The 25,134-nt window shown below is 36.8% G+C and overlaps 1 protein-coding gene across 12 annotated transcripts in view; it reads left to right on the top strand.

Moving 5' to 3' along the window:
- Positions 1–3,981, top strand: part of Lmntd1 (lamin tail domain containing 1) — a 383,372-nt gene extending 379,391 nt beyond the window's left edge. For all 12 annotated transcript variants that reach the window (XM_071610054.1, XM_071610064.1, XM_071610059.1 and 9 more), the window contains one exon: positions 2,089–3,981. The gene's annotated coding sequence lies outside the window, so the exon portion shown is untranslated. The remainder of the gene's footprint in view (positions 1–2,088) is intronic.
- The last annotated feature ends 21,153 nt before the right edge of the window (positions 3,982–25,134 follow it).

The raw sequence follows: 25,134 nt of genomic DNA on the forward strand, positions 1-25,134 counted from the left end.
AGGAGTTGGCCACTATGAGAATTTAAAGCCTGCTCTATACTGCAAAAAAATATTTAGGTCTTACTTCCAAAATTGCTAACCTAACAGAATGCCAAAACACAGGCAAATCAAAGTTCAATCTCAGGGGTCTTTGCTAATCATGTTTCTATGCAACAACTGATTAAAAACACACAGTGTAGTCAGAGTCAGAGCTCTTAAATGCTTTCTTTACTCAGTACTTTGCTCAGAATGTGTGGGAGTTCTATTGTGTGACTAATGGGCAGTGTAAGTGGTTGATGTTACACAATTTTGTAGGGGGAAAAAAAACTTTCCACAATTTAGAAAGCACTGATAAAGCCAGGAAATTATCCTTTGTGGCTGCCACCTGCCATATGAACACTCAGAATCACTGGGAGACACTGAGGATGGTAGGATAGAGAATAAAAAGAAAAGAAGGAAAAGAACTGGGTCTTGTTATGCATCAACAGCTCTGTCCTGAAGAGTCTGCAATTGTTTAGAACCTATAGAAAGTACTAAACCTTGATAACACAGGATATTATATCCATGGCAAACTCATGCATAACAAGGAACTCCTGTACATTGTATTAGACACTCCTAATGAAGTAGTGATGATGGAGTCCTTTGGTGAACTGAGCCATAATCACACATCTTTACTGTTCTGAATGGTCCATATCAAGAAGTCCAAACATAGGATCTTCTTTTAAAAATTCAAGAACTCTGCCTGGGGACCTTGACAAGAACTTTCCATTAAAATTTCTCCTGGGCCCAGGTTTTATGAATGAGAAGACAGAATTTAGCAGCCCAAGATGAGGGATTAATATTTAATGTTCTTTGCTAAAGGAATTTTGAAAGCCTAATGTTCACATTTTCTGGTGTTTTCTATCTATACTTCGTAGTATATTGTTTCAATCTCTGCAGTAATAACATTTTTACTCCTCTCAGTCCCCAAAGTAATGTATCAATGTTCAAAATTCTTTAGTCACGTGGAATATCATCAATATTTGTTTTCTGCAACCATCTTCTTTCCAAGTTTGTTGCCTTCCTTGTTCTTGACCTCCCAGCTTCACCCTTACTATGTCGCGGTTTGATTTAATGGGAAGAATCAAGAGTCCTGAAGTCCAGGCTCCACACTGTGCTACTAAAAAACATTCCATAATTTCAAGAAAACTAAGCACAGTAGCCAATGTTTCCAGTTCCACTTCTGTAGAGGAGGTACAGAACACAGACCTCTCAGGTGTGAGGCCTCCTGCTAAGACTTCAACAGACGCCTCAAGCCAACTGCACATAGAAAAACAAAGCTACCTTTTATTCTATTACACTTTAAGTATGTTACTTGGTTTCTCCAGGTTTAGGGTACATTTTACTTAGATCTTTAAAGGAAAAGATAATTAGGTACTACTCAAGTACTACCAAAATGGAAATGAAAAACATGAACATTAAAAAATGAGTTACTGCTGGGCATGGTGGTGCACGCCTGTAGTCCCCGCAGCTCAGGAGCTGAGGCAGGATCATTGTGTGTTCGAAGCCAGCCTCAGCAATTTAGCAAGGCCCTAAGCAACCCTGTCTCTAAATAAAATACAAAAAAGGGCTGGAGAGGTGGCTCAGTGGTTAAGTGCTCCTGAGTTCATTCCCCAATACCAAAAAAGAAATGTGTTGCGACTAAACTGGTTACCTCAGAACCATTTTGATCTTCATATTAAAGACCAGAAACAAACAGTATTCACAACCACCTAATGAAACAGCCAAGTTCCTTAGGAGTCAAAAAGCCCCATCTATCATTAACCATTGTGAAAACCATAACCTAAACAAGTGCACATGTTACAGAGTTGAGTTAGCAGGAGGAAAAAAAAAATCCTTTTACCTTGGCAAAAGTTGAGATGTCACAGAAATAATTCCCTCTCTTCTGTGATTGTCCTGCATCCATTTATAAGCTAAAGAACTGCTAATTCTAAGTCTGAAATTTAAGATTAATGTGAATGGACTGTACACATCTGAACTTTACATTGCTATAACAATTTCAGTATACTGCCATTCTGAAATGTATTTCGCCATGTTGTCATTTTGTTTTATTATTTTATTTTTGTTCAGGACACCAAGAGGATACCTGGCATGTCACAGCCAGCCTTCATCATGCAAGAGAGGTAGTCAGCAGCCAGCAAGAAAATGATTTGTTTCAGAAAAGATAAGAAATGTGATCATTTTTTAAAGAAGGGAGGTAAAGTTAGTTTGTTTTTCTAAGCAGTTGAGAACAAGATCATTGATCAAAAGCAAACCAGAATGGTCTTCATTTTGTTCACATGAAGCTTACCATGTAATTTTAGTCTTTTATACCCTGTCCAACTGTTAGATCTACAACTTCTGCTATTTCTACAGGTGCATTTTCCAATGCGTAGTGTATCAGGAATTACGAATCTTGTGCCCAGATATTCTATACAATTGGAAACTATCTCATTGAAGTGTGGATTAGTTCAGCTTTCTAATTCTTAGAGACTAACAATGAGTGAAATTCTAATACATACTACAACATGGATAATCTCTACAATGAGTGAAACTTCTATGGAGTAACAAATTGGAACTTTGTTAACCTTTCCACAGTTATCTCAAATTTAGCCAAAACAGTGTCACCTTCCATCTTATAATACCAGATTAAAAAAATCCCACAGATAGGAAATGAGAAAGGAACAAAAAATATTTTAATCAAATAATGGGATGGAACTATTTTTTAACCATTATTTTTTCTTTATTCTATAGCTATCTTATTCTAGGCCTATCTATAGTGTGGAAGTTGAAAAAATAATGGAATATTCAGTTATTAATTTTGATCCTGTATGTAGTCAGAAAGTATGATTGCTTCCGATTCTGAGAAGATACCCCTTTTAAATTGATTTATGTGTATTTGTATAGCATATGCAGGAAGATGGGGTGCCTGCTATCTTGTGATATGAGAAGGAAGACAGAGTGAAAATTTTTCCCCAGATATCTGCTTTAAAAAATAAAGAGTAAAATAACCCAAAACTTTGTTAGTATTGACCACGAATAGAAACTCACTGAGTTTTATGGTTCATTTTTTCCAACTATCAAGAGCTAAAAAACTACTTACTTAAAAAGATATGTCAAGGGATTCTAACAAATATGTGAACACTAATGTTCGTAGAGTATTATTCACAATAAACACAAGGTAAAACCAATCTGAGGGTCCATCTTCAGATGAGTGGACCTTTTGAAATATGGACTACATTGCAAGGAATGTTATTCAAACCTAAAGAATGAAATTCTAATACATACTACAACATGGATAAATCTTGAAAACTTTATGCTCAATGAAATAAGCCAGACACACACACAAAAAAACTCAAATATTGTATGCTTTTACTTATCTCAATAAGAAAATTTATAGAGATAGGAACCATGATAGAGTTTGCCAGGGATGTGGGGCAGCAGGAAGAGTGGGAAATTAGTGCATCATGTGCACACTGGGATGACAAAAACAAATCCTGGAAATAAGTGATGGTTGCCCAACATTATGAAAGTACTTAATGCCATTGAACTGAACATTTGAAAATAATTAAAATGAGTTTTTAAAAAGCCTCTAATAAAATCTGACTAGCATTTCCAAGATGAAAAAAAGAAGTCATCTTCCAATTTAAAGCATCTAACAAGACATCTATTGCTTGACAAAATAATTTATCATGTACATTTTATTCTAATATAAAAGAGATTCACATAAGTACCTGTGTGATGATGCAGAATATTTTCTAGCTGCTGGGCTGTCCAGATCACATTAGCTCTTCATTCTTGAGACATTCAGGGATAGACTTGTACATTTGGGGGAAACTGTCAATCAACCTGTATGCCTCTTTGTGCCATTAAGTGTTGTCTTTGAATCATGTGTTGGTTAACATATGTAGTTGTTCTTTTTCATGGTCACCATAGAAACTGGGTAGTCATGATGTTTTGAAAAGACTAGCAGAGAATGTAAGAATGTACAATAAAAGTTAACTTGTTTCATGGTTTATAATTTCTTCCAGCTGTCTCTCCATTTGTGATGATTATTATGTTCACATTGGGAGTATAAACATACAACAAGAAGGGTTCTGGTGACTATGGCCAATAAGGGATCTCACCCCTAACAGACTTTCCTCCCAACCTATTTCCCTGAAAGATTTGTAATAGAAACACATGACACAAGTGGTATGTAAAGTTCAGGTGTTTTCAATTACTTCCCTCCTGTGATCAGCAGTTTTCTAGATCCAAAACATGTTTCAACTCAGAACATGTCGTTTTGAAGATGCTGTATTTGAAGACTGTTTCAGGAAAATTTTCATCTGCATCTCTGATTCATTGATGCTTCATCGATAAAATATCTCAGCTCTTCTACACAAGTATTTCCTGGATTGGTCGTCAAAACTATGGTACACTTAAGTATTGCTTACTTTTGTGAAGCATGCTCTTAAAAACTGTATAACCTTTTGCCTTTGCAAGAGAAAAGAGGGGGAAAGGCTTAGCTATGGGACTTACAGTAGATTCCTTGTTAGTTACCTCACCGCAGAATATTCCAGCACAATGCCTAAACTTCCTTCTTGGTCAGGTCTTCAGTCTCTCTCAGATGGTGTGTAAATTGGAGAAAAGAGACCCACCTCTGCTTCATTAGTTGCCTATATGTCAAATACAGGCTAGACTATTCAGGGATTATTAAAAAAATTTGTTTAGAGAATTTTATTTTGTTAACTTTCTATGAATGGAAGTTATAAGATTGATTTTTATGTTTGAGCAGTCTTGGATAGCAGTGAGCTTTGCCACTTTATTATTACCGTTTATAGCTTACAAGCCACACCCTATTTACAAACATCTTAAAGCCAAGTACAGTGGTGCCTGCCTGTAATCCCAGGGGCACTGGAGTCTGAGTCAGGAGGATCATAAATTGAAGGCCAGTCTCAGCAACTAAGTGATGAGATCCTAAGCAACTTAGCAAGACCCTGTCTCAAAATAAAAAATAAAATAAAAACTAGGGATATAGCTCAGTGGTTTACTTTTTGGTACCAGGGTTCAATCCCCTGGTACCAAAAAATAAAAAAAATAAAAATACCTTATAGTGATTGTAATTTTTTTCATTAACATTTGAATGATCATTGTTAAATAACATTCACTTTAGGAAAACAAACTCATCTACAGATGAATAAACTAAATTACAATGAAAAAGAAATGAGAACTTTTATCTAGACTAAATAACCCACAAGAGGTGAACATTTTAAGCACCCCCCTCAAAAAAAAAAAATACACACATGCATGCACTGTAGCTCTGGCAGGAAATAGTGAAAGAAATTATGAAAGAGTAAACACTGTTCTTGTGGTAGGGTATATTTGCTTAACTGTTAATTAACTGTGAAAAGGAAGCCACATTTTCAGATTATCAGGGCTAGAGTTCTCTCAGGCAGTACTACTCTTGCCACTTTCTTTCAAGTCCCAGTACAGGTGACATTAATATTTAACTATCTGAGAAAGTTTTAAATTTGTAGTAACAATAATGGCATTGAGGGAGATATTAGTCAAAGGTACAAAGTTTCAGTTAAACAGGATGAATGAGTTCCAGAGATCTTAGTAACTACATGGTGACAGTAATTAATAGATATCACATACTTTGAAAATTACAAAGAGAGTAGACCTTAAATGTTTTAACCACAAAGAATAAATATGAGAAGGGATAGACATTAACTTGTTTTAATCATTTCACAATGTGTATATGTATCATAATATCAAGTTGTACATTATAAATATATGCAATTTTATTTGTCAATTATTCCTTCTTAAAACTGGGGGCAGGGGAGAAAACCAATGACTCTGTACTTAAATAATGAAAGTGATCTTCACTCAATTATCTATGGTTATTAAAGTGCTAACTTGAAATATATCTATATAGATATTGTATTAGTCCATTTTCTGTTACTATAACAAAATACCTGAAGCAGGTTAACTTTATTATAGAGAAAAGATATTTATTTAGCTCATAGTTTTGAGGCTGAACATTTAAGATCAGGTGATCCCATAGGGTCAGCCTCTAGAGAGGGCTTTATGACAGATGGTGTCACAATGGTAGGAATGTATGCCAGAGGAAGACATTCACATTTTCAAAACAGAAAGCCAAAAAGCATCCAGGATTTAGACTCTCATAATGCTCTCTTGTAAGAACTAACTCAATGTTCCATGATAACAACCTTAATTCTTTCCAAAGACCTAATGTCCCAGTGACCTAAGGACATTCTACCAAGCTGGACCTCTTCAGGAACATCCCGTCTCTTAACCTTGCTATACAAAGCACCAAAGCTCCAACACATGAACCCTTGGGGGCACAAAGACCACATCCAAATCATAGCAGAGATAGTCATAATACATTCATATTTTTACAAGATATTATAATATAAATTTTTTATACACACAATATTTTTTATAGTACCAGGGATTGAACTCAGGGGCACTCAACCACTAAGCCACATCCCTAGCCCTATTTTGTATTTTTATTTAGAGACAAGGTCTCACTGAGTTGCTTAGTGGCTCGCTGTTGCTGAGGCTGGCTTTGAACTTATGATCCTCCTGTCTCAGCCTCCCAATCCTCTGGAATTACAGGCATGCGCCACCATGCCTGGCTTGTTATATTTTTGAAATTTACTTTCCTAATATTTTATCTCTCTCAGGCTAATGTTATTGTCAGTATGTTTAATCACTTGAGATTATCAGCCTGTTATTTAAATTTTATGGCACTATAAGAAAACATAAAACTTCTGGAACTGTTTGAGAAAGGATTATCTGTCCTAATTAGGTTACATATGTCTCTGTATTCTGGTCCTGAAAAAAAAAAGAAATGATTTCTCTAAATAACAAGTAAATACATTACTAGATAGCCAAATTTTGCTTTAATATTGCAATGGGACAGATAGATAAGAATAGTGGGAACGAGAGGTTAAGGTAATAATTTTACAAAATGGGCCCACAGTGTTGACCCCCACATGCTTTCTTTGCCAGAAAGCTATCCACCTGCAGCTTCACCTGGCCTGAGTGGACCAGATCTGTCAAACTGAGGTAGGAGCAAAGATCCAACAGTCAGTGTAGGTAATGAATGATGGGAGTCGAGAAGATGGCGACTGGTTATCAAGGAGAGAACAATGGGTTCTTAACCTCCTGCTCCTGGGCACTCTGAGTTGCTAAGATTAACCTCACAGCTAGAGCTCCTTTGTGTTCTCAGTCATGTACAGGGAGGATAAGGGGGTTTCTGAGATCTGTAAAGAGCAAGACCCAGCTCCTCCCATGGGCTTTTGGCTCTGAAGCCACATTTCTCTTTGGAGAAATCTGTCTCTATCACTTTCTTAAATAAAACCTGCTCTCTATACTTGCCTCAACGTTTCTTGGGTGCTTAATCTTCAACACCAGGGAATAAGGACCTGTTCCTGATTTCCAATGGACTGGTATCAATAATACCAAATTACAAAGGTCAGTAATAAAACTCTCCTAATTTAGATCTGCATCACACATCGTATTTTATGTTAGCCAATGAATAATTTGAGTTCAGATTTAGAAGAGGAATATAGTAACCATGTTATGGTTTGGAGATGAGGTATCCCCCCAAAGCTCATGTGTGAGACAATGAAGAAGGTTTAGAGGAGAAATGTTCTGGCTCTGAGAGCCTTAATCCAATCATGAATCAATCCCTGATAGAGTTAACTGAAAGTGGGTAGGGTGTGGCTGGAGGAGGTGGGTCATTACAGGGGTGACTTTGGGATATATATTTTGTACCTGGTGAGTGGAGTGAGTCAGTCTCTGCTTACTGATCATCATGTGAACTAATTCCCTCTACCACACTTTTCCACCATGATGTTCAGCCTCACCTCAAGCCCCAAGGAATGGAGCTGGTTTTCTATGGACTGAGACCTTTGAAACTGTGGCCCACAACCTTTTCCTCCTCTGCAGTGGTTCTGGTTGGGACTTTTAGTCACAGGGGGAAAAAAAGCTGACTAAAACAAACCAAGAACATTACTTCCATATAATATGTTTTTCAAGTTCACATCCTATATTGCCTGCTATGCTGAAAATAATTATGGGAACCATGGACTCAAGGTAGGGAAGATGCCCCCTCCCAGGGAGGCTTATTCACATAATATCCTGACAGCATGTTCATACCCAAATCATCCTCCCAGCTGGGGAGCCCGGCTTCCTCACCCATGGTACTTAGGTTCCTAGAGTGAACTAAGAAACAAGAAGTGGAAGCAACCTATTCCTTAGGTTCTGGAGGCAGAGACTGACAGTAGCACTCTATTGTGTTCTAATAGTCAAGTAGTTACAGAGCCCAGGTTCACAGGGAGCAAACAGATCTCACCTCCCATCAAAGATGTGTCAAAGAATTTTGTTTTAAAACCACTCTTGTATGTATATTTTCCAGCAAATGCAAACCACCTTTCAATTTGATCTTGTCTTCTCCAAATTGAGAAAATAAAATAAATCCCCAAATTGAGTTGGTGGACCCACTGAATCCTGATGTTTCCAAGTATGACAACAAAACAGGCCAGAAATTGTGGTCCTCTTTATTTAGGTGTATATTGGAAGTTTAATTGAAGAAAAGGAAACAAGTATTTCTCTTAAGCAACAATTGGCTGTAGAGATTATAAATTGCCTCAATTACCTCTTGAACTACCTTTTTAGGTACACTCTATTTACCTCCTCAAATCACCAAATCCATCTAGATTCTCTGGATATGCTATAAAAGGCATGTACTTGTCTGTTTAGTTTTATAGGTTTATTTTTCCTCTTGTACATTTTTATCATCAGTTATTTTTTGAGTATTCTACTAAGCACTGGAATAAAAATAATGCATAGTTGATGCTTTTGTGGAAATCATGGACTGATGGGAAACATACTGGCAACCAAATATGTAAAGAACCATAGAAATACTGGAGATCCTGGAGATCCAAGATGGTGGGCCAGAGGGAGGTAGCATTCTGCTTCGCTCACTGACCTGGGATTCAATTCGAGTTGTGAGAATACAAGCTTCTTTGCAAGTGATATTCCTGCCCCTTACACAGAAAGCACGATGCTTGCCAGGGCTCCAGGCCTCAGTGTCATGGAAATACTACAATAAGGCTAAACAGAAAATCCTGTAGGTTCTCTGGAGAATGAAAAATTGCTGAAAGGTGACAGGTTGCTGATTTTTAAGAGATGGATAAAATCAGGTTAAAGGAGAAAAAGAGCTGATCAGGACACACAGCAAACACATGGAATGCACTGGAAATTTTGAGTAATGGTCATGTATATTGGTGTGTGTAGAATATAGAACAACAGAGAAGGAACAAGAAGATGAGGCTAGAATGGTGGATTGGAGCAAATTGTGAGTGAGCATTGTGCTCAGGGCCAAGTGTTTGAACTTGCTTCTACAAGTTATAGAAGGGAAATTAAATAAGGCTATTGGATTGTAAGAGATGGAGATAAAATTTATTTCACTATATAGTATGATGGTTACTTTTCTTAAAAAAATCAATTTTTCTGAACTTGTTTTTTGTTTCATAATACATGCTTTAAAACAACCCCCCCCCCCCCATAAAAAACTCAAGCGCTGTGGTGCACACCTGTAATGCCAGTGACATAAGAGGCTGAGGCAGGAGGATCACAAATTCAAGGCCAGCCTCTACAACTTTGTAAGATCCTGTTTCAAAACAAAGCAAAACAAAAGGACAGGGTATATAGTTCAGTTGTAGGGTGCTCTGGTTTTAATTCCCAGTACTGCAAATCAAAACCATAAACAACAGCAACAAAATGTTTCAATGAGAAAAAAAAAATACGGAGTAAAGCATTTCTAGCTATCCATGTATAGTTACATTGATCAAATAGAGTGTTTGATTTCAACTAATTTTGGCTTCAAAGTAAATGTCTGTCCTTGCTATTAGCATAGGCCTCCTAAAATTCTCATCTTTATTATCTACTATTAGGATGAAGAAAATATAAAATTTTCAAAGCAGTCATGGTTTGAATGTCAGCTCCCTCCACCAAAAAAAAATCACTATGTCACTGTGCCCACTAGTTAATAAGTTACATATTATATAAACTCCATTGTGAAAATATGCTATAGAAAAATCACCATATTCAAGGAGTTGGGAGGGAAGAGATATATAAAAATGGTGGGAATACAAGGTTAAGAGAATAATAAAATGGGCCTGCTGTGCTGCCTTCCACATGCTTTCTTTGCCAAAAAGCAATTTGCTTGCAGCCCACCTGGCCTACGTGGACAGGATATGTCACATTCCTCAGCAAACTGAGGCACAGATGAAGGTCACTGTAGGTAAAGAATGATGGGGGTCAAGAGAGGATGACAACTGGTTATCAAAGAACAATAGGTTATTAACCTCCCATCATGCTACTGGGCACTCTGGATTGCTAACAATTAACTTCTATGTCCCTGCCCTTGGTCACGTATATGGGAAAGAAAGGGAAGATATAATTAAAAAGAGGGGTCCTGGAGATCCAAGACGGCGGGCCAGAGGGAGGTAGCATTCTGCTTTACTCCGTGACCTAGGATTCAAGTTGTGAGAATATAAGCTTCTCTGCAAGTGATATTCCTGCCCCTCATGCAGGAAGCATGGTGCTTGTCCAGGGTTCAGTGGACAGCAGTGGACATTGTCCCCTATGTGCAGTAGCCAGCCCATACTCGGGGAACTTAACATAGGCTCTGAAGTCACTCAAAACTGCAAGCCACAGAGCTGACTACTGAACTCATCATCAAACACCATCACAGACCTCCTCCCACCTGATCCGACACCCAACCACTGAAAGCAGGAGCCTCCATCTTGAGTGACCTTCATCACCATCTTCCAGGTACCCAGTTTATAACTCCCCCCTCTCCCCAGCAGCTGCTAACCTGGCACAGTGACACCTGTTACCTTCACCATCCTGAGGGCAGAGAGACCAGTTAACAACAGATGACCCTACCTATTGGTTGAAAAGGGGAGCAGGAAAGATACCGATCTCCAACCAAAACAAGCCCGGTGTTTTCAAGATTTTTTTCCCTCGCTCTCTCCTTTCTCCCACCCTCACATCCCCAACATATGTGAAACCAAGTACTTTGCATTAATTAGGATTATGAGGATGGGGATGTATTAATAGTATATTACAGTTGTGTTGTACATTATTTTTATTCTTTGTAAATTTTTTTCTTTTTCTTTTTTCCCACCTATTTCTGCTATTTTAATCCTTTTTATTTTTCTTGATATGTATGTGTGTTGTTTTATGTACTTTACTTTCTCCCCACTTAATTGTCTACCCAAATTTACCTCCTCTCCTTTCTCCCTAATCTTCCTCTTTAGAATTCTCTTTCACATTCCTTAAGATACCATAACTATATATCCTTACCTCCTGCCTCCTCAGCATATCATCCTACTACTACTACATCCTACTACTCCTCATCCCCAGTTCTTTGTCCACCATCAGAAACTGTAAACCATTTTACAAACCTACTGAGCATATTGTAGATAATAATTGAAGTCACCATTTCTGTACATTATGACCAAACTGTAAACATCTTATTAGCAAACATTTGTTTTTAGGGTGTATAGTGGGATCTGATAACATTGTCCTTCACCTCAAAGGAGAGGTATTAGATCCCTACAGGGACTGTAAGCCTATAGAGTAAAAACAGTAATGCCTGGGATCCACAGAGCTAGAAGGGAAGACACACAGCAATATGAAAAGACAAGGGAAGAAAGTGCCCTAAACATATCAAGATACCGCATTATTAGAATCCATGGTTAGCACAATGGAAGATATAACAGAGAAGGATTTCAGGATGTACATAATTAAAATGCTGTGTGAGGGCTGCGGATGTGGCTCAAGCTCACCTGGCATGCATGTGGCCCGGGTTCGATCCTCAGCACCACATACAAATAAAGATGTGTCTGCCGAAAACTAAAAAATAAACATTAAAATTCTCTCTCTCTCTCTCTCTCTCTCTTTAAAAATAAAATAAAATAAAATGTTGTGTGAATTAAAGGATGATATAAGAGAGCAAATACAGGAAGCAAAAGATCATTTTGACATTGAGCCACATAAATACAGGAAGCAAAAGATTACTTTAATAGGGAGATATTCCAAAATTAAACAACAACAAAAACAAAACCCAGAAATCCTTGAAATGAAACTATAAACCAAATTAGAAGTTCAATTGAAAGCATCACCAACAGATTAGACCACTGGGAACACAGAATCTCAGACAATGAAGACAAAATATATAATCTTGAAAACAATGTAGAACACACAGTGAAAATGGTAAGAAACCATGAGCAGAACATGGGATAGCATAAAAAGACCAAATTTAAGAGTTATTGGGATAGAGGAAGGAATAGAGTTCCAAACCAAAGGAATGAGCAATTTATTCAATGAAATAATAACAGAAAAAAATTTAAACATGAAAAATGAATTGGAAAACCAAATTCAAGAGGCTTACAGGACGCCAAATGTACAAAATCACAACAGATCAATAACAAATCACATTATAACGAAAATGCCTAGCATACAGAATAAGGAGATAATATTAAAAGCCATGAGACAAAGGAATCAGATTACAAATAGGGGGAAACTGATTAGAATATGTGCAGATTTTTCAACCCAGACCCTGAAAGCTAGAAGGTTCTGGAACAACATGTATCAAGCTCTGAAAGAAAATGGATGCCAATCAAGAATCTTATATCCAGCAAAATTAAGCTTTAGATTTGATGGTGAAATTAAAACCTTCCATGATAAACAGAAGTTAAAAGATTTTACAACTCAAAAGCCTACACTACAGAACATCCTCAGCAAAATATTCCATGAAGAGGAATTGAAAAATAACAATGAAAATCAACAAAGGGAGGTATTACACTAAAGGAAAAATTATTCAAAGGAGAAACCAAGTTCAGTTAAATACCAAAATAAATAAAAATGGCTGGAAATATAAATCATGTCTCAATTATAACCTTGAATGTTAATGGCCTAAACTGACCAATCAAAAGATGTAGACTAGCAGATTGGATTAAAAAAAAAAAGACCCAACAATATGCTGCCTCCAAGAGACTCATAAGAAAAGACATCCACAGACTGAAGGTGAAAGGTTGGGAAAAATCATACCACTCACATGGACTGCAAAAGCAAGCAAGGGTTTCCATCCTCATATCAAATAAAGTAGACTTCAAGCCAAAGTTAATCAAAGAGATAAAGAAGGATATTTCATACTGCTTAAGGGAAAAAGTCATCAACAAGACATAATAATTATAAATTTATATGCCCCAAACAATGGAGCATCAACACTCATTAAACATACTCTTCTCAGGTTCAAGAGTCAAATAGACCACAACACAATAATCCTGGGTGACTTTCACCCCTGGATAGATTGTCCAAAAAAAAAAAAAAAAAAAAAAAAAAGCTGAACAAAGAAACTCTAGAACTCAATAATACAATCAATAACTTAGACTTAACTAACATTTATAGAATATTCCATCCTTCAACGAGAGAATACACTTTCTTCTCAGCAGCACATGGATCCTTCTTTAAAATAGACCATATATTATGCCACAAAGCAAATCTTAGCAAATATAAAAAAGTAGAGATACTACGTTGCATTTTATCAGATCATAAAGGAAAGAAATTAGAAATCAATGGTAAAATAAAAAATAAAAGCTACTTCAACACCTGGAGACTAAATAATATGCTACTGAATGAACAGTGGGTTGCAGAAGACATCAAGGATGAGATTTAAAAAAATTTAGAGGTGAATGAAAACACAGATACAACATATTGAAATCTCTGGGACACTATGAAAGCAGTTCTAAGAGGAAAGTTCATTTCATGGAGTTCATTCCTTAAAAGAAGAAAAAGTCAACAAATAACCGACTTAACACTACATCTCAAAGCCCTAAAAAAAAGAAGAACAAATCAACCCAAAAGCAGCAGAAGACAGGAAATAATTAAAATCAAAGCTGAAATCAATGAAACCGAAACAAAAGAAACCATTGAAAAAATTGTCAGAACAGAAAGTTGGTTCTTTGAAAAAATAAATAAAATTGACAGACCCTTAGCCATGCTAATGAAGAGTAGGAGAGAGAAAACTCAAATCACTAACATACATGATGAGAAAGGAAATACCATGACAGACACTACAGAAAAACAGAAGATAATTAGAAATTATTTTGAAAACCTGTACTCGAATAAAATAGAAAATATCAAAGGCATCGACAAATTTCTAGAGCCATATAATTTGCCCAAATTTAATCAGAATGATATACACAATTTAAACAAATCAATTTCAACTGATAAAATAGCAGAAACCATCAAAAGTCTACCAACCAAGAAAAGCCCAGGTCAGATGGATACATAGCTGAGTTCTACAAGACCTTTAAAGAAGAACTAATACCAAACTCTTCAATTTATTTTATGAAATAGAAAAAGAGTGAGCACTTCCAAACTCATTCTATGAGACCAATATCGCCCTGATTCCAAAACCAGGCAAAAACACATCAAAGAAAGAAAACTTCAGACCAATATCTCTAATGAACACAAATGCAAAAATTCTCAATAAAATTCTGGCAAATTGAACACAAAAACATTTCCACAATCAAGTGTGGTTCATCTCAGGGATGCAAGGTTGGTTCAACATACGCAAATCAATAAATGTAATTCATCAGATCAAAAGACTCAAAGATAAGAATCATATGATCATCTCAATAGATGCAGAAAAAGCATTCAACAAAATACAGCACTAGAAAAACTAGGGACAACAGGAACATATCTCAACATTGTAAAAGTTATCTATGCTAAGGCCCAGGCCAACATCATTCCAAATGGAGAAAAATTGAAAGCATTCCCTCTAAAAACTGGAATAAGATAGGGATGACCTCTTTCACCATTTCTATTTAACGTAATTCTTTAAACACTGGCCAGAGCAATTAGACAAACAAAAGAAATTAAAGGGATGCAGATAGGAAAAGAAGAACTCAAATTAGCACTATTTGCGGATGATATGATTGTATACCTAGAAGACCCAAAAAATTCCACCAGAAAACTTCTAGAATTAGTAAAGGAATTCAGCAAACTAGCAGGATACAAAATCAACACCCATAAATCAAAGGCATTTCTGTATATCAGTGACAAATCCTCAGAAATGGAAACTACCCCATTTACAATAGCCTCAAAAAATAAAATACTTGGGAATCAACCTAACAAAACAGGTGAAAGGCCTCTATAATGAAAACTACAGAACACTAAAGAAATAAACTGAAGAAGACTTTAGAAGATGGAAAGATCTCCCTTGCTCTTGGATAAGCAGAATTAATATTGTCAAAATGACCATACTACCAAAAGCACTATACAGTTTTAATGCAATTCCAATCAAAATCCCAATGACATTCCTCATAGAAGTAGAAAAGCAGTCATGAAATTCATCTGGAAAAATAAGAGACCCAGAATAGCTAAAACAATCCTTAGCAAGAAGAGTGAAGCAAGTGGCATCACTATACCAGCACTTAAAGTATACTACAGAGCAATAGTAACAAAAACAGCATGGTATTGGCACCAAAACAGACTGGTAGACCAATGGTACAGAATAGAAGACATAGACAATAACCCACATAATTACAGTTATCTTATATTTGAAAAATGCACCAAAACATACACTGGAGAAAAGATAGCCTCTTCAACAAATGGTGCTAGGAAAACTAGAAATCCAGATGCAACAAAATGAAATTAAACCCTTATGACTCACCATGCACAAAACTCAATTCAAAGTGGATTAAGGATCTGGGAATGAAACCAGAGACCCTGTGTCTAATAGAAGAAAAAGTAGGCCCCAAATCTCCATCGTATCAAATTAGGCCTCTACCTCCTTAATAAGATTACTATAGCTCAAGAATTAATAAATGTGATGGATTCAAATTTAAAAATCTTCTCAGCAGAAGAAACATTCAGTTAGGTGAATAGAGAGTCTACATCTTGGGAGCAAATTTTTACCACTTTCAAAACAGATAGAACACTAACTCTAGGGTATATAAAAAACTCAAAAAGCTAAACACCATAATAACAAATAACCCAATCAATAAATGGGCCAAGGAACTGAACAGACACTTCTCAGAAGAGGATAGCCAATTAATCAATAAATATATGAAAAAATGTTCATCATCTCTAGCAATTAGAGAAATTAAAATCAAAACTACTGTAAGATTTCATCTCACTCCAGTCAGAATGGCAGCTATTATGAAGACAAACAACAATAAGTGTTGTCAAGGATGTGTGAAAAAAGGCACACTCATTTTGCTGGTGGGACTGCAAAATGGTGCAGCCAATATGGAAAGCAGTATGGAGAATCCTTGGAAAACTGAGAATGGAACCACCAGCTATCCCACTCCTTGGTCTATACCCAAAGGACTTAAAAACAGCATACTACTGGGATGCAGCCACATCAATGTTTGTAGCAGCATAATTCACAATAGCTAACCTGTGGAATCAACCTAGATGCCTGTCAGTAGATGAATGGATAAAGAAATTGAGGTATATATACACAACGAAATATTACTCAGCAATAAGAGAATAAAATCATGGCATTTGCAGGTAATGGATGTAGTTGGAGAATATTATGCTAAGTGAAGTTAGCCAATCCCCAAAATAACAAATGCCAAATGTTTTCTCTGATGTAAGAATTCTGATTCATATTGGGGTTGGGAGAGGATGTATGGGAAGATTAGATGAACTCTAGATAAGGCAAAAGGGAGGGAGAGGAAGGGAAGGGGCAAAGGGTTATAAAAGATGGTGGAGTGAGATGACCATCATTACCCTAAGTACATGTATGAAGATATAAATGGTGTGAATATACTTTGTATACAACCAGAGATAAGAAAAAAAATGTGTTTTATATGTATAATATGAATTGTAATACATTCTGCTGTCATATACAACAAATTAGAATTGAAAAATAAAATTTAAAAAATAAATTTTAAAAAGTACCTTTTGAGAACAAAAACAAAAATGCAATTTCTCTCATGCCAAATTTTGACCTCTGGGATCAATAAATAAATTACCCGCCCCCAAGAAAAAAGAGGAGGTCCTGGGGCCTATTAAAGAGCAAGATACCCCTCCAATCCACAGACACCCAACTCTGGAGCCCTTTCCCTTCAGAGAACTTTGTCTCTGTCCCTTTCTTAAATAGAACTTGCTTTCTATGCTTGCCTCAGCATTATTTAGGCATTTAGTTTTCAACACTGGGTAACAAGAACCTGTTCCTGATCTCTAAGACCAGTATCGGAGTTTTCTCAGGAATTAGAGACTTAATCAGGAGGAAGACTGGAGGTATGAACCTAAATTAAAATTTTTGCTTGAATCACTATTCAGGTAAGCTTAGTGGAGTATAAGGAGATATTCTAATCTTAAGAAGACTTTTGAAAAAATATGTTGATTGACCCATTTGCTTTTCTAACCTTGTCCTGTTAGTTTAACCAGAACTTAGCTCAAATCACTGTTAAGTTCCTACAATGACGCCTACTCTTTAAGTTTGATATTTAAAGTGAACTCTAGAAGACATCATCTTGGATTTCTAATCACTCCTTTTGGTATTTATTTTTACTGTATCCATTAGCACTTCATTTTTATGTAAATTAATTATAACTTCCAAAATATTTCTAAGGACTCCAGCTTGCCAGGGTTACCTTATTTTAAAATTCTAAGAAAAAAATTTTTGATTTGTCACCTGCGCCTCTCCCTCACTTCAATGTCTCTTCCAGTAGTTCTGGGGATTGTTGATTCTTCAAGGAATTGAGTTTCCCTGGCCACTAATGACCTTCTGCTGAATTCTCTCTGGCCTGTTCTTGTCTTCTGCTTGTAGTCCTTTCCCTGAAGCACATTTCCTCTGGTGGACAATGTAGGAATCTCCATACCCTGTAGTGTTTTCTTTCTTAAGGCTGGATATGTCCAACATGCATTGCCTCAGAACAAGAGAACTTAGCAAATAATAGAACTGAAGTTTAACATCTCTGTTCTGAGTTTTTGGTTTTTTGGGGGTGGGGAATCCACATGTTTAGGAACTTCTCAGGGACTTTGCATGAATGCATAATGCTCCATCAACTTTCCTTCTCAGCCTCATTTCCTAAGCTTCATAGTTCAGTTCTAACTACCCTCTGCCCCTCCTCACCACTGTAGACTTTCCTATTAATTCTCTTTTAGAAAAAATTACCTTTCTGTTGTTTTTTGTTGTTGTTATTATTGTTTGTTTTTTACATTTTTTGTTATTCTTTTTTCAAAAGTAGCACAGATTTTAAATTCTAAAAATAATGTCTTCTGCACAGTTTACTATACCCATGGCCCCATTCTCTAATCAGCCTTTAACTTCATCAGTTATAAAATGATGCCTAGGTGCCTAGAACCCAGGTTTCTAAGAAAAAGAAAGAAGTTGCCAGCTTCTTAGGGTCTGAAATGTTATTTGGTCATGTTCCATAATGGTGCCATTTTGGCAATTGTTTTATGGAAAGGAGAGGAAAAGGGACTGATTAAGCACCTGCTCTTAATCAGCCACTGAACTAGATTCTTTAGTTCCCATTTTATCTGCAGGTGACATATAGGATTCCTAATAGCAGCAGTCAGAGCTCAATGGCAGCTTTTCCATTTACATCTGGCAAGTGCCCTAAGGCTCACTTTGGCCAATTGTGTACTCCATTTCTCTTTCATAAAGGCATGCGACTTTGCCTACTGGTACCCTGGAGAAAGCTAATCAAAGACGAGTCCATAAGCAATTGCATTGTATCAGCTGAGAGCTTGTTATAAATCCTTCATTTTAGGACCTACCCCAGACCTGCTAATTAGAATTCACATTTTAATTCTGTTCCTGGGTGGTTAATGTGCACATCAAAGTTAAGGAAACACTAATCTACTCAGTATATTATTAGGTTCACAGAATATTCACAAACACTGGTTAAGGTCCATATTGAACTGAGTCCATTAGAGGATGTTGATGGCTCTATATCCTCAGAAGGAAAAGCAAAATAGTTTAATAGTGCTGTAGTTAAAGAGAAAGCAATGGCTTTTATCTGAAATTAAGCTCTTTGCAAAAATTTTATGAGTGACTTTCATGTTTTCAGTTCCCTTTCACATCTCTACAAGATAAGCATTCCTTTTTTTCTATATTAGTTTAAATGCTTCACTTTTAACTTTCATTTTGCTTTTTGCCCTGCTGGGGACCAAACCCAGGGCCTCTAGCATGCTGGGCAAGAGCTCTACCACTGAGCTACATGCCCAGCTCTTCAGTTTTAACTTTTATGAACTGACCCATTCCCCCTACATGATAGATTTGTTGCTTTGGATTACTGGCAAGCAAAAAATATGAACTTGTTCAGATTTGCTGAGTGTTTCAGAAATGATATCCTTGAAGGAGGTAATGCAAACTTCACTTAGGAAGATTTTAGGAATGTAAATAAATCACTTTGAACTTGCCAAATAGAATTTTTGCTAGTTCTTTTGCAAATGGTGAAAACAACTAAACAAACAAAACAAAACAACAACCCATTGTGGACGTCTGGTCTGTCTTTATTGATAGTATTCCTTTGTTAGCTATGGATTTGTTTGATAAATTCTTACTCTTATAAAGGGAAGGATTAGTGAAAAATAAGGGACAGTGTTATGTTAAAGAAAAATAAATGACACATTATAGGCTTATCCAAAACCTTCTAATATTGAACAATTTGGGGGTTAGCAGAGAGTGCAAAAGGATATTTGTTAAAACGTTTTTGTCTTTAAACTTAACAGTTTGAAAAGAAACTAAACTTTCTGGTTTCCTTTAGATTTTATCAGGAAAGTTTGCACAGTCTCTCCTTGGTATCAAAATAAATTTTTCTAATCTGTTCCTTCAAACTAAAACAATAACTATATAGGCATCTCATGAAGATTTTGGAAGATATACAAAGAAACATTTGAAATCAGTACATCCAGGTTTTCCTGGTGTTTTAATCAGCTTTGCAGGGCTGTGACCAAAATACCTGACAAGAATGACTTAGAGGAGGGAAAAGTTTCTTTGGGGCTCACAATTTCAGAAGTTTCAATCCATAGACTGCCAGGTCCCTTTCTCTGGGCACAAGGTGAGGCAACACATCATGGGGGAAGGGCCCAGCCAAGCAGAGGAAAGCTGTTTAACTAATGGCAGACAGGAAGCAGGGGGTGTGGGGTGGAGACAAAAGTCCCTGGGGAAGATGCACCCTTCCAGGACACTCCTCCAGTGACCTCAAGCCACACCCCATCTGCCCACATTTACCACCCAGTCAGTCCATCACTTGAGGCAGGATGCAGTCACCCAGCCAGGCTCGAGGAGGGCGGGAGGAGTTCCACGAACACTCTGTGCTTGTTTAGGCAGGAGAGGGGCTGCCTCCAGAAAAGTGAAAATGGACTGCTTAGGTTACCGCTCTCATAATTTAATCACTTTACCTCTGAATACTCCTGTGTTAACATAGGAGCTTTTGGGGGATACCCCATAACCAAAACACAACACCTGTTTCTTGCTTTTTTGTCTGTTTTTCAAAGGTATCTTTGTGTCATCACAAGCAATAATATATGTTGCTTCAAATACTCAAAACTGTCATTTGATCAAATGTCTCATAGCTAATTTATCCTTTTGCTGATGGGATATCTAAATTATTTCCTGGATGTTTCTTACTATGAAACATATTCATGCAAATTGTTCTATATGTGAGATTATTTATTTGGTGTCTAAAATTGCTAATGAATATTTTTAAAGTAAAAATATTTAGAGAGAAGAATTTGACTTTATTGAAAACTAATTGGATAAAGTATGGATATTTTCTAAATTTATATCTTCTATTCTTAACTTCTATTTTTTTTAATAATTTCCAGGAGAAAAGTAACTATCCAGAGAAATGAAACATGTGTAATGGGTATTTTTTTTTTCTCAATTATCTGACAAGTTTGAGGAAAATCCACTTATTGCTGAACTTTGATTTGTATAAATAGATGCAACCTTAAGGATGAGTCAGTAAATTAAAGCTCTTGTTATGGTCCTCTAAGTCACATGTAGCCTTTTGCACTACATCAGAGAGATGTGTTTTAACCAAGGAGTTAAAGGCTAGAATTCATATTCGTGAGTTTTTCTGCACAAAGAACCTAAGCTTTAGCCATTCATTCCTAGAGACCCACACTGGTATGTCTGATATCCATTTTATTTTCTGATGTTTGTCCCTTTTATGTGGCATGTCAAAATCCCAAGTGTATGTGGGGGATTCTCAAACAACTGGAGTTAAAAGGAAAAGAGTCAAGGTTGTGTGGATGTGGCTCACAAGCCTTTGTCCCTGCTTTGATGGCGTTCACCTTAGAGATGCTATGCCAAACTGGAAGGGTAACAGGCGTTCTAAAGCACACTGTGGCCTAGCAGCATTCTTTTCTGCCAACACAGAATTTCGGGGCTTCAGAATGCTGTTGACAAATAATAATTAATTTAATTGTGAACAGCTGTTCCTAAACCCAGGCCCCCCCTCACTTGAGGCAGGATGCAGACAGTCACCCAGCCAGGCTCAAGGAGGGCGGGAGGAGTTCCACGAACACTTTGAGCTTGTTTAGGCAGGAGAGGGGCTGCCTCCAGAAAAGTGAAAATGCTATTATGCCATTTCCTCTTATTTTGTTTTAAGAGGAGACATTTGTCTCCAACTCTTGGATTTCTCACGTGGGAACATTATCAAAGAAGCTATTCAAAATGTAACCGATTTTGTTCAAAAGGAAAAGAGATAATCCCAAATCATTGCCAACAGCACAATGGGTCAATGGTTAAGTATTGAATAGCTCCCTGTTTTGTGTTCATCTTGGAATTTAATTTCTGTCTTTCTCATGAAAATAGATTGACTGTCTCAGAATTTTATTGTTATCTCAGACAACTTTAAAAGTGGAATTACTGGAAAATGTAAAATTAAAGCTGACGAAGAGTGTTAAAACTGCTGTGGTTCTGGGATCCACATGTAATCTCTTTGGTCTCAGTATGTTACCTTCTGTCGACTCTTGTCAACCTCAGCTAATTAATCAACTTGTCTTATAACTGTCAAATATGTACACACTGAAAACAATAATTTTAGAGCCTGCAGTTTGAAACAGAAAATAAGGAATCACTTCTTTGTTTTTTTCTATCCATATTATTTTCCTACTCATTCTGAACTGTCTTCCAACTTGGTTCACTTCTACCTAATCATCCATAATTAGGTTTTTTTCCAGGAAAAATACCACGAAACAAATTGAGTTTCAAAGAAATTTATTGCTTCACTTGATGTCTTTATGTAGAAACCTAGAGGAATTTTTTTCTTCATATATATATGAAATAATATATATATATATATATATATATATATATATATATATATATATATATATATATATATATATGATGGGAGATTACACACACACACATCAATGACAGATAAACATATATAGTGTATATGTATAGAAGAGACAATATTATAGTCTATGTCAATAAACTAAATGTGTACCCACTGACTTATTAAATAACTAAGTATTTAAGTTTTAATTTGAAGGAAGTCCTGAAAACTCTCATTGTTCAAAATTCTCTCTTCTGTCACAGTGATTACCTTTTTTTAAAGAATTTAGAGGTTTCTATTGGCATTTAATCTCTTGATAATATTGTTAATCTATTATTCACTGCTCAGTTTAGCAGTGAAAAATTCTAGATTTTTTAGAACCATCCTAATTATAAATCACTGTTCTACTGTCATTAAAACATCAAAATTTCTCCAAAAAAATTTTTATGCAGCTTGAAACATAGAGTTTGGGCACAAATGTTTGTACCCAAACTCTATGTTTCAAGCTGCATAAAAATCTGGAAGTTGACTTGAAAGTGTCTGAACCCATGTATCAAACTGTGGTTTAGAAAATACTTTGATCATTGTATATGTGATCCAGAAGAGTAGTATATGAAACTATTTGTAAGCCATAAATCCAATATAGAATGATTTGCCAATTATATCACAGGGACTGTTTCCAATGCTGGGACATCTTTGATTGGATCCAGAGGCAGGAAACAGACAAAAATCTCTGACTTCATGGAGTTGGTATTTAGGGATGGGAGACTAACAATGAACAAAGTAAGTACAGTAACACCGCATGTTAGAAAGTGGTGAAATGTTGGAAATTAAAACAGAGGAGGGTGATAGAGGACTGCTGGAGTAGGTTTACTGTGATTTAAATAAGATGGCCAAGGAAGGTGTCACCAAAAGAGTGATATGTCAGCCAATACTGGAGGAGAGGAGAAAATAAGCCATGAAGGGGAAATGGAGAAAAGAGGGTATCCTCAGTAGGAATAATAAGGTCAAAGACCGGTGGGAGGATCAGGAAGTGTATGTAAGGAACAGTATGACTGGAATGGTGAATATGGGGAGAGGATAAAAAGTGTCAGAGTCAGACAGGCAAGTGGTAGAGCAGCCGAGTAGAGCCTTACAGAATAAAGTAGTTCAATTCTTGATTGTTAAGAATGTCACTAACTTCAGATCTTTGAGTAGTAAGAGATAGGCCTACCTGTGAGGTAGGGGTTCTTCATCCCATGGTTGATGCACATGAACCAGTAGTACCTCGGGGCTCAGCTAACCCAGCTGTTATCTGCAGTTTCTGAATCATTTAAGGACTATAAAGACATATCTGAAAGTACGATAATACAGGTAGTGCCTCAGAGTAGCAAAGTGCTATCAAAACACTGTAGCCTAGGGAAAAAGCAAGCATTGAATTCAGGGAAGGATTTGAGGCTGAAGGGAGAATGGGACTCAGTTTCAACCATCCTTGGTATTTGAAAAGGGCAGCAAACATAGGACAATTTTGCAGGAGCTAAGGCAGAAACCCACAGGTCTGTCAAACAGACAGAGGACCGGCCTTTTTTTTTTAACTGCGGAACAAGATCAGACAGCCTTCCTAAGTCTTACCACAGCTTCTACCACCCACTACAACCGTGGCTAATGCTAAACCATTCAGCACTTTTAACAAATTCAGGAAGACTCTCCTCTTCAAGAAATTTTGTTTTCATCTGTTGGGAAGTTGCAGCAAACTGATTTAATGAGAACAAGATGTTTTACTGCCATCTGTCAGAAAATGATAAAATACAGAAATCTCCAATGAGGGCATCATCCTCTCATTTGTGACTGCCCAAGCCACATAACCGTTCACAAAGGAGCAGGTGTGATTGAGTCCACACAGGAGTTCTTTTGTTCAATCTGAAGTTGGTCAGAATGACCAGAAAAAAAATCTCAGGGCTATATTGTTTGGTTCCATTACACAGCTCTGTTCTTCCATCCCATCTGGGTCTCCATGCTGATTACATCTCCCAAGACAGATTTTCCAAATTGCATCTGTTTCTCCTGACTCTAATCTCATTCCTGAATCCTTACTTTTAACCAGCAATTTATCTTTGAACTTTTCTCTTTTCTGGCTCATTTTTCTCTATCTTTGTCCTCCTCTCTTGTCTCAGGGGAATGGGTTGCCCCTGCTATATTCTACCAGTAATTTTATCCTTGCCAATCTCCACTAGGACAGTGCTTTATTAATTCTTCTGGGAGTTCAGTTGCCTCCTTCTCCTGAAGTCAAAGATGCTCTAGGTGCCTTCATATGTTAAAATAAACTTTCTGTCAATCCCACTTTTCCTTCAAGATATCTTTACCATCTCACTTTCTCTGACAAATTTCTAGGAAAAAAAAATATAATGTCACATTTCTCCATATAAAAGCTTTGGATTTCTCATCAAATAAGAAAAAAAAGTTCACATCACCTACATTCCAACTTCTCATCTGATTTTAGGAGCTTCATGGATCTTGTGAAGCCCATCTAATGACTCTCCAAGAGTCTGAGGATGGGGATGGAGGGTGTATGTTATACTGGCTTGGGAAACTCCCACGGTGCGATGACAATGGCCTTGGATGTGTCTGGCCATTGGTAGTAGCTACATCTTGAGTACTCATTAGATTAACCCTGGAAATCCTGGAATTTGTTTAATCATTTCTGGGAATCAGTCCAACATGAACACTGAGAGCCATATTCCATTCTCAGTTATTCAGGGTTGCATTTCTAGTTTCCAGTGAGAAGCACTGCCCACCTAGCATGCTCAAC

Source organism: Marmota flaviventris, chromosome 3, assembly GCF_047511675.1.
Source record: "Marmota flaviventris isolate mMarFla1 chromosome 3, mMarFla1.hap1, whole genome shotgun sequence".
Lineage (NCBI taxonomy): Eukaryota > Metazoa > Chordata > Mammalia > Rodentia > Sciuridae > Marmota > Marmota flaviventris.